The following is a 14,419-nucleotide window of genomic DNA, read 5'->3' as shown; positions in this document are numbered from 1 at the left end:
AGCACTCTACACACCGTACCACCTAGCTGCCTAGACAGGCCCTTGGGCATACATCCTTTCTCCCTCCTTCCATCTTCTGGCAATTGGCTCCCTCCTGACAGTTTGCTTCCCCATCCTTTCCAGCATTGGTTCACTTTCCCTCATGCCCCCAAGTCACTAGAAGAGTTTTCCACTTGGGATTCTCTTACTTGGATTCATCAGTATTGAGGACCCACTAGAGAAAAAATGAGCACCATCTTCTGTCTTTTGTTTTAGACCATAATTGTCCGGCAGTCAGTTTTCCAATGCATTTCCTTGTCAGACCAGGTTTGGTTTAGTTTTTAAATAACATTTGTTTGCTCGAATGTTGATTTACTGATATCAGTTGTATCACTGTAGCCAGTCTGAGTATTGCAGCTAATATGAGAAGTAGAGAGTTTGCATCCATCAAATGCTAGTATCTAGAAGTTTGCCTAGAGCATGCTATGATAGCTCATAAATGTTCATATGTTTTTCTATTTATTTTGAAGCATCCTAGACTGACATGAGTCCAGACAGCCTGTCTGAGAGATCCTAATGGGCTGCAGGTCCATAGGATAAAGATTGCCTGTTGGCCTAGAAACCTGGAATAACCAATACTAAGTGTTTCATTCCTTTTGGGGAGCCCTGCACCTCTCTGAGGGTTTTCTGTTTTCTTTACGTTAACCCACCTGTCCTGGTGAGTGGTGAGTTTGAAACTCATTTAGATTGTCCTTACAGTGGTAGGGAATCCATTAGAGGAAATGTTAGGGGTCCATTGATAGAGACCCAGAGGAAATTCACCTGGACCTCCTCGGGGATCACCTATGGTCCAGGGCTTTCTGGACAAATTTGGATTTGCCTTGTGTAGCAAGGGACACCTCGAAATGTTGTCTTCAACATATATATTTATGTTCCTTCAAATACACTAATTTCTCAGTTCAGTTTACATGGCCTACTCATTCACTCCACCTCAGCTACACAGAGATGGTCATATATGCCTTAATCTTGATATCACCCATGAGTGCTCCACTTTCCTGACCATAAACTCCCAAATTCCTTGACCTACACCCACATGGATGGCCTTACATATTGAAGAAATCCTTGGAGAATTTTCACTCAGGACAATTTGGTTTCTTATGTAAAGGCGAGGGAGTCACTTTTAGTCTCTGTAGAGAGAGCCCTACATGCTCTGGAATCTTTTAAGTTTTCCTTCTGCAAGAGAAAGCATGATTTTTCCTTCCCTTTTTAACTTGGTCCAGTGATTAAACCCAGCCTATGTATGTGGGTTCAGAGTCGATGGACTCTTCAATCAAAGGAGAAGATGAGGACTCCAGCCCCCCTTTACCATGGAGTCACTGGGTCAGGGTTGATACAAAAATGCTAACCCAAACTGTCAAGGTTTTCCACCTGAAGAATTGAAGGGATAACTTCTACTCAACCCCACTTCCCTAATCTCTATGGAGAGAACCTCATCTCCTTAGTGGATTCTATTCCCTCCCATAGATGAGATTTGAGTTTCTTCTATTCCTTTTCATTGTTGTTTTGGGGTTGGGAATGACAAACCAAGGCAGGGGATAACCTATTCAAACTTTGTTTAAAATGATGTTTGTTAAATTTGTCAGCACATATTTGGAAGTAGGAAGGAATGTTAATTGTCAGAATTATTATTATTATTTTGGTGAGGCAATTGGGGTTAAGTGATGCCCAGGGCCACACAGCTAATAAGTGCCAAGCGTCTGAGGCTGGATCTGAACTCAGGTCCTCCTGAATCCAGGGCCAGTGCTTTATCCACTGTGCCACCTAGCTGCCCAAATTGCCAGATTTTATTACAATCTGGCCACACAGACTTTTCTTGAAACTCTAGGACAAGGTACTGAAGAAGGCATTTAGAATGGATAATATAGAACCTCCCCAAGTCACCAGAGAGCTATCCAAGTTTAGGGACTACAGATACAAGAGAAACACTCTGGTAGATTTGCTGGGGGGAGCTGTAAGGGGAGAGAGACTCAATTGAGCCAAACACTCCACCCTAGTCTAGATACCCTTATCAGTTGAGATCATCTCTATTGAATCAAATTGGTCAATGACATTAAGCACAGTCACACCCCGTGGGTTTTATGTAAAATGACAACTAGCTTAGAATATTGGCATTTGAGGGTCTGGCAGCTGAGGGAAGAGTAGTTCTAGCCAAGCCCCTGAGAGAAAAATTACCTGTGAACTTTGGAGGGTAAGAAAATGTGGACTTCTCATTGGCACACTAGCAGTACCCCCAAGACAACAGTGGTTCTGTGGCAGTGTCTGCACTGGGAGTCAAGGACAATCTAGGCAAACTGAGGAAAGGCAGCCTCAGGGATTCTACAAGAGCCCAGCAGAAAGCCATACAACACCTATGGGGAATATCATGAGTTCCCCAAGAGAGGGGGAACCTCTTTTTAAGAATCACCTCTCTGCCACAAGTATTCTCTCTAAGCCCGAGTCCACTTTCCCCAGATTTTGTATGACCTTGTAGGACAGTGTGTCATAGACTTTATTTTTTTAATTTTAAGTGAGGCAATTGGGGTTAAGTGACTTGCCCAGGGTCACACAACTAGTAAGTGTCAAGTATCTGAGGCCAGATTTGAACTCAGGTCCTCCTGAATCCAGGGCCAGTGCTCTATCCACTGTGCCACCTAGCTGCCCCATGTCATAGTCTTTTTTTTTAGTGAGGCAATTGGGGTTAAGTGACTTGCCCAGGGTCACACAGCTAGTAAGTGTTAAGTGTCTGAGGCCGGATTTGAACTCAGGTACTCCTGACTCCAGGGCCGGTGCTCTATCCACTGCGCCACCTAGCTGCCCCATGACTTTTGAGGGATATTTTGTACCAACTTTGCACCAGCTTTTTGGGGTTTGATTTATAAAGGTACACAAGACTAGTTGATAAGGATTGTGATTGGCTAATACTATCCACTACTCTAACACTTTAGTCAATACCCTTTTCTAAAAGCTAATTGTATGACTAACTGATCTCAACTGATAATCCAAAGGAAGGAAGGACATTAATAGAGGCTCAGTGAGTTACTGCATTAGGAAACCACATCTTCAAGTTTAACATCTAGAACCCTGAGGGGAGATCTATTAGCTGTCTCTGGGGACTCAACCTTCCAGTTCCAGACCAGAAAAGATTAATGTGGACACAGATGCCCTGTCTAGATGACCACAGGACACCCAAACTGGTATTATTTAAAGAAGGCACGAAAGCTATAGGCAACACAACTGGACCGTAAGCAGGTGGCCTGCAGCCCACATAAATCTTGTTTCATTGACCCAACCTTCTGTGCCTCAGTTTTTCATAGATGACTGACAAAAAGAGCAAACAGAACTGAATGAAGATATGAGTCAAGAAACAAGGGATGGGGGCAGCAGTGGATAGAGCACCGGCCCTGGAGTCAGGAGGACCTGAGTTCAAATCCAGCCTCAGACACTTAACACTTACTAGCTGTGTGTCCCTGGGCAAGTCACTTAACCCCAATTGCCTCACCAAAAAAAAAAAAAAGAAGAAGAAAGAAAAGAAACAAGGGATGGTGGCAAAGGACTCAAGTTCCAGTCTTTTCAAGGCACTTTACTATCGAGGCAATGGCAGACATTGGAGTTGTGCAACCGAGTAATATATTGAATGGTGAGTGATCCCATCAGGAAGCTGTTGGCCCTGCACAGGGCATGCTGTTCCTTGGGCATGAAAGTTCTGCATGACGACTAGATAATATGGATCCAAAAGAAGGCCCTAGAACTAGTAAGTGATTAATAGATTATTATTCTGGCTCAGGATATCACCATTGTGTCACCAAGTCACCAAAACTTAACCACTATGTGCAAAGAAAAGTACTACTGACTCATATTACATATTTGAAGATTAGAAGGACCAACAAACCTTTGGAATTTATTTGCTTTGACTTCTCTCTGGAAGGAGATAAGAACACACATCATGTCTTGGTAGTGATGGACCATTTTACTAGATGGGAACAAGCCCAATCAGGACCCAGAAAGCCTCCTCAGTTGTATTACGGGAAAAGTATTTTTCAGTGCATGGAATTCCTTCCAGGAGATATTGATCTTGGCTGATACCAGGAAGTGTAGAACACCACCTTTCTACCTTCCAGGGGACCAATAACCTAGAATAATAGTTAGCATTTATTTATATAGCATTCTAAGGTTTGTGAAGCACTTTAAAAATATCTCATTTAAGCCTCACAACAACCCTAGGAAGTGGGTACCATTATTATTTCACTTTATAGATGAGGAAACTGAGGCATACAGAGGTTCAACAACTTGCCCAGGGTCATTCAGCTAGTGTCTGAAGCTGGATTTGAACTCAGGTTCAAACTCCTGGGCAGCCAGGTGGTGCAGTGATAGAGCATTGGGATTAGAATCAAGAAGACATCTTCATGAGTTCAAATCCAGTCTCAGACACTGCTATGTGACCCTGGGCAAATCACTTAACCCTGTTTGCCTCAGTTCCTCATCCATAAAATGAGCTGGAGAAGGTAATGGTGAACCGCTCTAGTATTTTTGCCAAGGAAACCCCAAATAGGGTCATGGAGTCTTGACAGGACTGAAACAACTCAACAACAATAACAACTTCCCAAGTCCGGAGCTTTATCCAGCGTGCCACCTCAGCAGCAACTTAAATGTCTCAACTGCCCTTGACTGAATGTGTTAGGGACATGGAAAACAGAACAGAAATCTTGGTGGTGCCAGCATGTGACTTTTCTTGTATATATGTACAATGCTACCAGGAAAGCCATCTGCTTTGCACCCTACCTATTGATGTCTGGGCATGAACCATGCCTGCCCGTGGACTTGTATTTTGGAGATGCTGAAGGAGAGACTGCAGACACTTACAACCAGTAAGTATTGAGGTTGAGAGAAGTTGAAAGAAACTTAGCACCTAACTATGTGTTTAGGCAGGAAATATGCTGAAATAAATGGTGATAGGATATTTGTGCTTGTCAAGACCTGTGACAAAGTGAGTTCTGCTAAGGAATCTTGCTGTTTGTGGGACACACAAGTGAGCAGACCAATGCAGAGCCACCCTGATGTCTTTGTGAATAGATTGGGTAACTTGCCTGTTTATGAGATAGACAGCCTGCAAAAACAATTCAAAGCAATTAGTTATTGCCAATCAGGGACTTGGTCCCCTGATTGAGCAGGTCAAGACTGATAGACCCTGGCTATCTGACCCAAATAATGGATGACATATAGACATTTCAAAGGAAGAAGACTCTGTGTACTGTACTCCAATAACGGATTCAAAGAATAGAAGATTGCATGCCAGGGCAACTTCTGCCTAGTAATTCAACCAGAGAATCCCCTAGGGCACAAACCTATTCCCCAGACTTAGGCTATAGCATCACTGCAAATCAACCTGGGTTCCTTAGAGAAGAGGCATCAAACTTGAGCCAGTGCACCCCAAACCAGATTTAAATGTCACTGGGAAATGTTTAGCAAAATAAAGAAAAATACAATGCAATGCAGATGATGTTCATTTGTGATTTTCTAAGTCAACATGTGCTGGTGGACAGGGATCCATTTCTATAACATTGCCTTAGAGGATAAGATTGAGGTAGACAAGACCATTGCTCTGATGAGGATTAGGGTTGGCTAATGCCATCCACTAGCATAGCTCTAGAGTTGGGTCTCAGGAAGTTTAGGACCATCCAACCAATCACCAGATCAACCTATGGGGAACTGGAGCAATTGTTATACATGTAACCAGATGATGATACCTCCTTGAATGTAAGTATGTCAGTCATTCAATAAACACTCATTAGGTGCCTACTGTATGATGCCAGGCACTGTGTTAAGCACCATGGATACAAAAATAAATAAATAAATAAATGGGCAAAGGATGGTCCCTGCCCTGGAGGAGCTCATGATCTAACTTCATTGATGAACATGTTTAAGTATGCTTCTGCTCATTATGTGACTTGCCCAGGGTCACACAGCTAGTAAGTGTCAAGCGCCTGAGGCCGCATTTGAACTCAGGTCCTCCTGAATCCAGGGCCGGTTCTCTATCCACTGCACCATCTAGCTGTCCCACTATATTTTTCCTGTTGGCATTATGCACGTTGTGCGGCCTGACTTGGCTGCTGTTGGCTGCATTGGGCCTCTCCTGTTGTCCATTAGGCCTGCTGCTGCTGAGCATGCTTGTTTGCTATGGGCATGCCCTCGATGTTGTACAGTGGGCACACGATATATTCTGCACGGACCTCAGACCTGCAGTTATGGAAGGATGCTCATTTGGGATGTGCCATGTCTGCTGTATTCATTGTTGATGTTTGTGTGCTGCTCCTGGCACTGATGATTACCTGGGACTCCGGGTGCATCACCTTTGCTCTGTTATGTGCTGCTAAGTACTCGGTACTGTGTTGCATAATTGCACAATTATAGATGGCCAGGTCTATCACAACTGATTTTGTAAGGGACTAAAAATTCCAAACCCCAGGGAAGAATGTCATAAAGCCTCCTTTACTTGGGGAAGGAATGATCTGGAACCTGCAGAGACTTCTGGGATTTGGAATTTTTTGCTCATCTCCTGAAGCAAGTAAATATCACATGGCTTGGGGCCCCATGGGCAGGATTAAAAGGAGATCCTGCAAAAAGGAGAAAGCACAGGGAGAGGAGGGAGGTAGTGGCTAGCATTCGGCTGGATGACAGCAACCATGACAGGGCGGTTTTGGGAAAGCAGCCTGGCAGCTTCCCTCCTCAAACCCATGCCTGGGGGGGAGGTTGGAAGAGGTGAAATCTAAAGGGGCAAACAGCAAGGTGGCATAAGCTTGCTCTTTTTAGCCTTGGCCTCTAGCTCAGACATCATGGGGAAGGAGAAGCTGTCAGGCCTTTTCTTTTTCCCCTGCCCTACTTCTGTTGACCCTGAGTGGTCCCCATCTCTAAGAATGTTCTGTGCATGTCCTTGTGTCCCTCTGTCCAGGGGCCTGAGTGGGTGGCCAGAGCCAGGACAGACAGCCTTGTTAGTCACCCAGAAGGAAGCTGCTTTTTTCCATGGGGCAGCTGGGGGTAGTTCAGGACCAGTCACCCCTCCCAAGAAGCATAAGGTCCACTGTGTGGCAGTGACCTGGGGGAAACAGTGACATCTGGTGTCACCTGAGCAATAATGCAATATGGGCCCAGGACCATAGAGCTTCTGCCTCAGCTCAAGGAGGGGGGATGATGGGAGCTGCTTGGAACTGGATACAGAGACCCTGCAGTCCCCTCCCCAAAGGCTCAGCTCCAGCCTGGGGCCTGAGGCTGTAGCAGAGCCTGGGGAGCGTGTCTTCTCTTCACTCCCTGCTCTGGATGTGTCATGTCCCCAGGCCAGGGGACCTTAAAGCCACGGGACTCACCCACAATTCCCCCAAACTGGGGCTGAGACTCACCTCCCCCTAATAAAAAAAAAGAGACAGCTTCTCTCCATGGAAGTAAGATGAGTGCCCAGGCTCACAGCGTCTGCAAAAAGAACAGCTCACTGGAGACCGTCAGCTGATGAGAGAGGTGCTTGTCTGTCATATTCTCCTCCGGAGACCAAGACAGCCTCCCCCGCTCTCCTCCTCCTCCTCCCCACATCTACGCCCCCGTGCACACACCTGGGGACGTGTGCAGGCACGTCCTCTGCAGAGACACAAAGACACATGCCTCCATCTCTCTCTCTCTCTCTCTCACACACACACACACACACACATGAATGCTCACCTACTCTTCTGTGAGCACCAAACACACCTACACAGCGATAAGTGCAAACACACGTATGCACATGGACTCACATAGAGACAAGCCATGGTACCCCCTGGTGAGCAGGCTGGAGTTAAAATCATGCAACTTGGGGTTAAATCCCAGCTCTGCCACTTGCTCCCTGGGTGGCAAAGCGGATAGGCCTGAGATCAAATCTGGTCTCAGATACTTCCTAGCTGTGTGACTCTGGAACAAGTCACTTAACCTGTTTACCTCAGTTTCCTCAACTGTAAATAATAGCACTTAGTGTAGTGCCTGGCACTTAATAAATGCTTATTCCCTGTACAACCTTTGAGAAATCACTTCACCTCCCTAGGCCTGTTTCCCCAGGGGTAAAAGTAAGGGGGCTGGACTAGATGTTTTCTGAGGTCCCTTCAGCTCTAAATCCACACCCTGATGACCCTACATGGAGACACAGATCCACATCAGCTCTGCCATCCTGTTGGGCTCAGAGATGTGATCAATCTTTTTTTGTGTGTGTGTGTGTTAGGCAATTGGGGTTAAGTGACTTGCCCAGGGTCACACAGCTAGTAAGTGTCAAGTGTCTGAGGCCAGATTTGAACTCAGGTCCTCCTGACTCCAGGGCTGGTGCTTTATCTACTGGGTCACCTGGCTGACCCGATGTGATCATTCTGACACGAGTACACCCATGTTTACAGGCACACATCTCAGCCATTGCCCAAGACACATGGACATAAGCAATGCATGTACACACAGATGGATCTACATGCAGACACAGACAAGCAAGTCCTGTTCCACAGGACACACATGTGAGACACATGCAGAGACACATATGAGGACATTCACAGAGGCCAGCCAGGCACTCACACTCACACACTCTCCCTCTCTGCTGCTTGCTCCTTCTCTGACATAGATCAATCAGGGATTCACAGGCCAGCCTCGGGGCTGCCAGAGCCCACAAGCCCTTCGCCAGCCCAGAACAGTCTTCTACCACCCCCCTCCCCCAGTCCCATCCCCATCTTCACCCCCACCCCTACCCAGGGTCCCAGTCCCTGATTAACCCCTTTCACTAATTGGCCACCAGCCCCTTGACTTTGCTGGAGGCCTTCTCAGGAGCTGGGAGCAAGAGGCTGCAAATTGGCCAAGCAGCCTGGGCCTGGGGAATAGCATCTGCAGCACAGCAGGAGGGAGGTGGGGCATGCACGGACACAGGAAACCAGGCCTGCATCTGCATACCCATGTACACTCACACAGGCAGGGACTGCGGCATGTGTGCCTCCAGCACATTTCTGCCTGCACACACTCTCACACACATCTGTGCTTAAAGGCAAGTCTGTCTGGCCTACTCAGAACAGGCCCCCCACATGGCTGCGAGCCTGCGTTTAAGGACATATATGTGTTCACATACAGCTTCGGTGTGGGCAGGTGAGAAGGGCTGCTTTGGGGGTCAGAAGACCTGTTTCTCCCACTCACTTGCTGGGTGATGAAGCATGCCACTGTTTCCTCTCAGGGCCTCAGTTTCCTTGTGCACAGAATGAGAGGGTTGCATGAGCTGACCTTCCAACCCAAATATTCTGTGGTCTATGCACGCAACACAAACGTGTAGATGTGACCAGGCACATGCATGCTCATGTGCACACACATGTGTTGAACACAACCCCTACCGTATTACCACCTCTCCTACATGGGCCCATAGGCGTGCACCCCCGAATTCACTATAGGCATGAGGGTCATGTATGTTCATGCATGTGCAGATGTGAACGTGCGAACATGCTGACAAGAAAACGGTTACTTCTCAGGCTCTGCACATTCTCTAGGTTTCATTAATGAAGATCCTAAGAGGCTGAGACTTTGCTCACTCAGTCTTCCCAAGGGCCTCTACTCCAAAATGCCTTGGGCTGAAGCCCAAATTCTCCTGGATTCTCTCTACCAGGGCCTCTCCAGGCCTGTTAGCTCAGGCACCAAAGACCCTACCCTGCCCATCTCCACAGCAGACAACCCCTCCTCCCCCCGGGGGTGCACTGAAGCATGTTGGGAGGAGACAATATTTTATACAAGCACAGAATGGTAGCAAGGAAAGTGACCTTCAAATGATGAAGTCCAATCCCTTAATTTTACACATGGTGATGCTAGAAACAAGAAGAGTTGTTTTTTTAAAAGACTCTGCTAATTTATGCTAATTTAGCATAAATCAGAACCACGAGATGGAAGTCAAAATAGGTAACTTAATCTTAGGCTGTATTTGAATCAATGACTTGGATGAAGGGAGATGTGATACCCCCTCCAAGGCAACTTCCCCTGAAACTCCCATTCTCATTGGCTATACTGTGAGGGTATCTAGGGAGACCCCTGGGGGAATGGGGTTCTAGTACTGCTGCTCACAAGCCACCACAGATGTCATGTCTTTCCCATGAACAATCAGCCAAACAAACTATTAGCTAAGAAGATATAGAAACAGTAGTTATAAAAAATCCTCCCTCTACGGCCCCCCTTCCCACCCCACCCCCCTCCCCTGCCAAAATAAAAAGCCTAGGGCACATTCTCTTAATTCTGACTAGATATATTGTGACCTACTGGTCTTACTCTCTGGATACCCATCTGGATATATGATCTGCCACCGGTACAGTCTCTTTCCGCCAAACTGGAAGCCTCTAAATCAAACACATCCATCCCTAGACTGGCTCATGGTTGGACTAGCTGTTTTTATACATATCCCAGGCATGACATCTCACTGAGCGGGACACCCTGAACAACAACAAAAGCATTTCTAGTGTCTTTCATATGTGGGTCAAAACTCTATAATCCTCTCAAATTGATTAGGAATTTACACCTAATTTGTACTTTTGTCTTTGATAGATGGCTAGGCCTTCTGTGATTACATCAATTGTGGTGAGGGTGGGAATGAGCCCCCCCTTTTACAAAGTTACCCTCATTTAATTTTCATATCTGAAGCTGGGAGGCAGGAGGATCAACAGAGAATAAGAGGAAACACTCCTTGTCCTCAGGGAGCTTATCATTATCGCTTGAACTTTCCTGACAGTGGGCCAGGAGAGGCAATGGGGGAGTGAGCAAAGGGTCAAAGCCTCCATGGCATTCCCAAGGGAGGATTCTTTCATTTGGTTCCTGAAGGGAATCCAGGGGGTGGGGATGGGGATGACAAGAAGCGCAAATTGCAGAGAGAAGCTTGCTACTGGAACTCTCTGACCATGAGAGCAGTCTCAAAGTAGAATGGGTGGCCCTAGTGACAGGGGGAGGGCTCCTCTGCACTGAACCTCCTAGCAGAGGTTCTAGATAGGATTCCTGCTGGGGAGGGTCTGGATTAAATGCCCAAGAGAGGCCCTTGTACAAGGTCACATAGCAAGTCAGTGACTGCAGGGGGAGAGAACTCAGGCCTTCTTCCTCTTTCTACTATTCCAGTACCTTTTGGTTGATGTGGCTAGAGGGGACTGACCCTAAAGGAGGGACATGCTTGTGATGTGACCTAGGGGGAGGTAGACAGGGCTTCTCACCTTGACAAATTCATTCTTCAAGGTCTTGCAGTCCTTTAAACCTTCAGGAGCCCCCTAAGGAACCCGGGAACAGGGAACAGACAACACCTTTCCACACTGGCCCCCACGAATATTTCCTGCCTACAAAAGGTACTCTGGGGATGGACGAGAGTGCATGTGGGGGCAGAACGCAAGGGGCAAGTAGGAAGGCACCTGGGATGTTGAACTTTAGAGCTGGGAGGGGCCTTAGAACACAGGATGTCAGAACTGGGAGAGTCCTTAGAACACAGGATGTCAGAGCTGGGAGGGTCCTTAGAACACAGGATGTCAGAGCTGGGAGGAGCTATAGAACACAGAATATCAGAGCTGGGAGGGGCTATAGAACACAGAATGTGAAACCTGGAAGGGGCCTTACAACACAATGTCAGAGCTAGGAGGGACCTTAGAACACAGGATGTCAGAGCTGGGAGGGTCCTTAGAACACAGGATGTCAGAGCTGGGAGGGACCTTAGAACACAGAATGTCAGAGCTGGGAGGGTCCTTAGAACACAGCATGTCAGAGCTGGGAGGGGCCTTAGAACACAGGATGTCAGAGCTGGGAGGGGCTATAGAACACAGAATATCAGAGCTGGGAGGGGCCTTACAAGACAATGTCAGAGCTAGGAGGGACCTTAGAACACAGAATGTCAGAGCTGGGAGGGTCCTTAGAACACAGGATGTCAGAACTGGGAGGGTCCTTAGAACACAGGATGTCAGAGCTGGGAGGAGCTATAGAACACAGAATATCAGAGCTGGGAGGGGCCTTAGAACACAGGATGTCAGAGCTGGGAGGAGCTATAGAACACAGAATATCAGAGCTGGGAGGGGCTATAGAACACAGAATGTGAAACCTGGAAGGGGCCTTACAACACAATGTCAGAGCTAGGAGGGACCTTAGAACACAGGATGTCAGAGCTGGGAGGGTCCTTAGAACACAGCATGTCAGAGCTGGGAGGGGCCTTAGAACACAGAATGTCAGAGCTGGGAGGGTCCTTAGAACACAGGATGTCAGAACTGGGAGGGTCCTTAGAACACAGGATGTCAGAGCTGGGAGGGTCCTTAGAACACAGGATGTCAGAGCTGGGAGGAGCTATAGAACACAGAATATCAGAGCTGGGAGGGGCCTTAGAACACAGGATGTCAGAGCTGGGAGGAGCTATAGAACACAGAATATCAGAGCTGGGAGGGGCTATAGAACACAGAATGTGAAACCTGGAAGGGGCCTTACAACACAATGTCAGAGCTAGGAGAGACCTTAGAACACAGGATGTCAGAGCTGGGAGGGTCCTTAGAACACAGGATGTCAGAGCTGGGAGGGACCTTAGAACACAGAATGTCAGAGCTGGGAGGGTCCTTAGAACACAGCATGTCAGAGCTGGGAGGGGCCTTAGAACACAGGATGTCAGAGCTGGGAGGGGCTATAGAACACAGAGTATCAGAGCTGGGAGGGGCCTTACAAGACAATGTCAGAGCTAGGAGGGACCTTAGAACACAGAATGTCAGAGCTGGGAGGGTCCTTAGAACACAGGATGTCAGAACTGGGAGGGTCCTTAGAACACAGGATGTCAGAGCTGGGAAGGGCCTTAGAACACAGGATGTCAGAGCTGGGAGGGGCCTTACAAGACAATGTCAGAGCTAGGAGGGACCTTAGAACACAGAATGTCAGAGCTGGGAGGGTCCTTAGAACACAGGATGTCAGAGCTGGGAAGGGCCTTAGGACACAAAGTCAGAGCTGGAATAGACCTTAAATATCATCTGGGCCAATCTTCTCTAACAGAGAAGGAAACCAAAACACAGAGAAAGTTACTCTCTCAAAGTGACACAGCTAGTTAGTGGCCCACATCAGAGAAAGAGAGAGGGAGGGGGAGGGGAGGGAAGAGAGCATAGGCCACATGCACAAAGGAACCCAAGATCCTACCTGACCCCTCCACATTGGTTACAGAGCCAGGCTAGGCTACCAGAGACCAAGGGCAGAGATACTAGAGTTAACCTGAGCTGGAGCAAGGTCCAACGTCTCCACCCCCACCTCCCACCCCCTCAGAAACTGCAGTTTCTGACACCATTTTGTCCTCTTGCTCCCCTGGCGTCTCCCTCCCTGTCAGTCACTGGTGGACACAGGAAGCCAAGTGCTGACTAAACACTAGCATCTCCTTGGCAGGGGTTGGGGCTAGAAGGGGCCCAGGATGGGAGGCGGGGGAAGGGATGGGGGGGCCACTCAGCAGCCCCGGGCCGCTCCGAGCAGTCTGCAAACTCCCCAAATCCCCGCTGCTCGCTCCCTCCTCTTGGTCCCCACCTTCCCCCGATGAGCTCAGAGCGGCTGACGCAGCAGTTGCTGACAATTAGAAACTTCTGGCCCCTCTCTCCTGGGATGCTGGTGGGTGACTCTCTCCCGGCACAGCTGGGCAACAGGGCCTTGTCAGGCATGACTGGAGGAGGCCACCCACCCAGGGAGTGCCCTCCCCGGTCTGCTCCCACCCCCAGCCACCCCAGGCAGCAGCCACAAGCCTCGCATTCAGAACTGGGTGTCTGCTCATAAATTACCTCCCCCCCTTCCCTCCGCCTTCCCCTTCCCCAAGGGTCAGTTACCAGAAGCAGCAGCTGCCTGGAACAGCCATTTCTTTTCTCTTTCTTTTAACAGGTCATTCTCAGGGTCAGAATATAAGAAACTAGCCCCCCTCTCCATCTCTTCCCCCAATTATAGGAGGCTGAGGGTAGAGGGAGGAGGGCAGAGGCCAGAAGCTCTTATCAGATTCCATTGAAAAGGGTGCTTTCTATTTAAGGTAAGTTGCTGTGGCCTGAAAGAATCAGAAAAGATGCTGGCCAGATGTTGAGTGTCTGCATCAGCTTTCATCTTGCATTCCTTTACTTCTGGCCCAATGAGTCACTGTCCCATCCAGGTTTGGAGACTCCCCCCTCCTTGGTAAGCAGAAGCTGAAAGAGGGACACTCCATCGGACCCCCCTCCAACCCCTATCCTCTGAAATTTTGGGCAGACTTAGGAGCTAGAATTCCTGGGGTACAGTCTTGACCTATTTAGCTGCACGACCCCAGGAAGGGCAGTGCATCCCTCCCGGCCTTTTTCCTTTCAAACGAGAGCATCCCTGCCTCATCCACCTCTCCCTCCAGCACCGATGCTGTGACTATAGACCCGTGTGTGATGCCCACACTAAC

The sequence above is a fragment of the Dromiciops gliroides genome, chromosome 3 (assembly GCF_019393635.1).
Source record: "Dromiciops gliroides isolate mDroGli1 chromosome 3, mDroGli1.pri, whole genome shotgun sequence".
NCBI lineage: Eukaryota > Metazoa > Chordata > Mammalia > Microbiotheria > Microbiotheriidae > Dromiciops > Dromiciops gliroides.
This window is presented reverse-complemented; position numbering follows the sequence as displayed.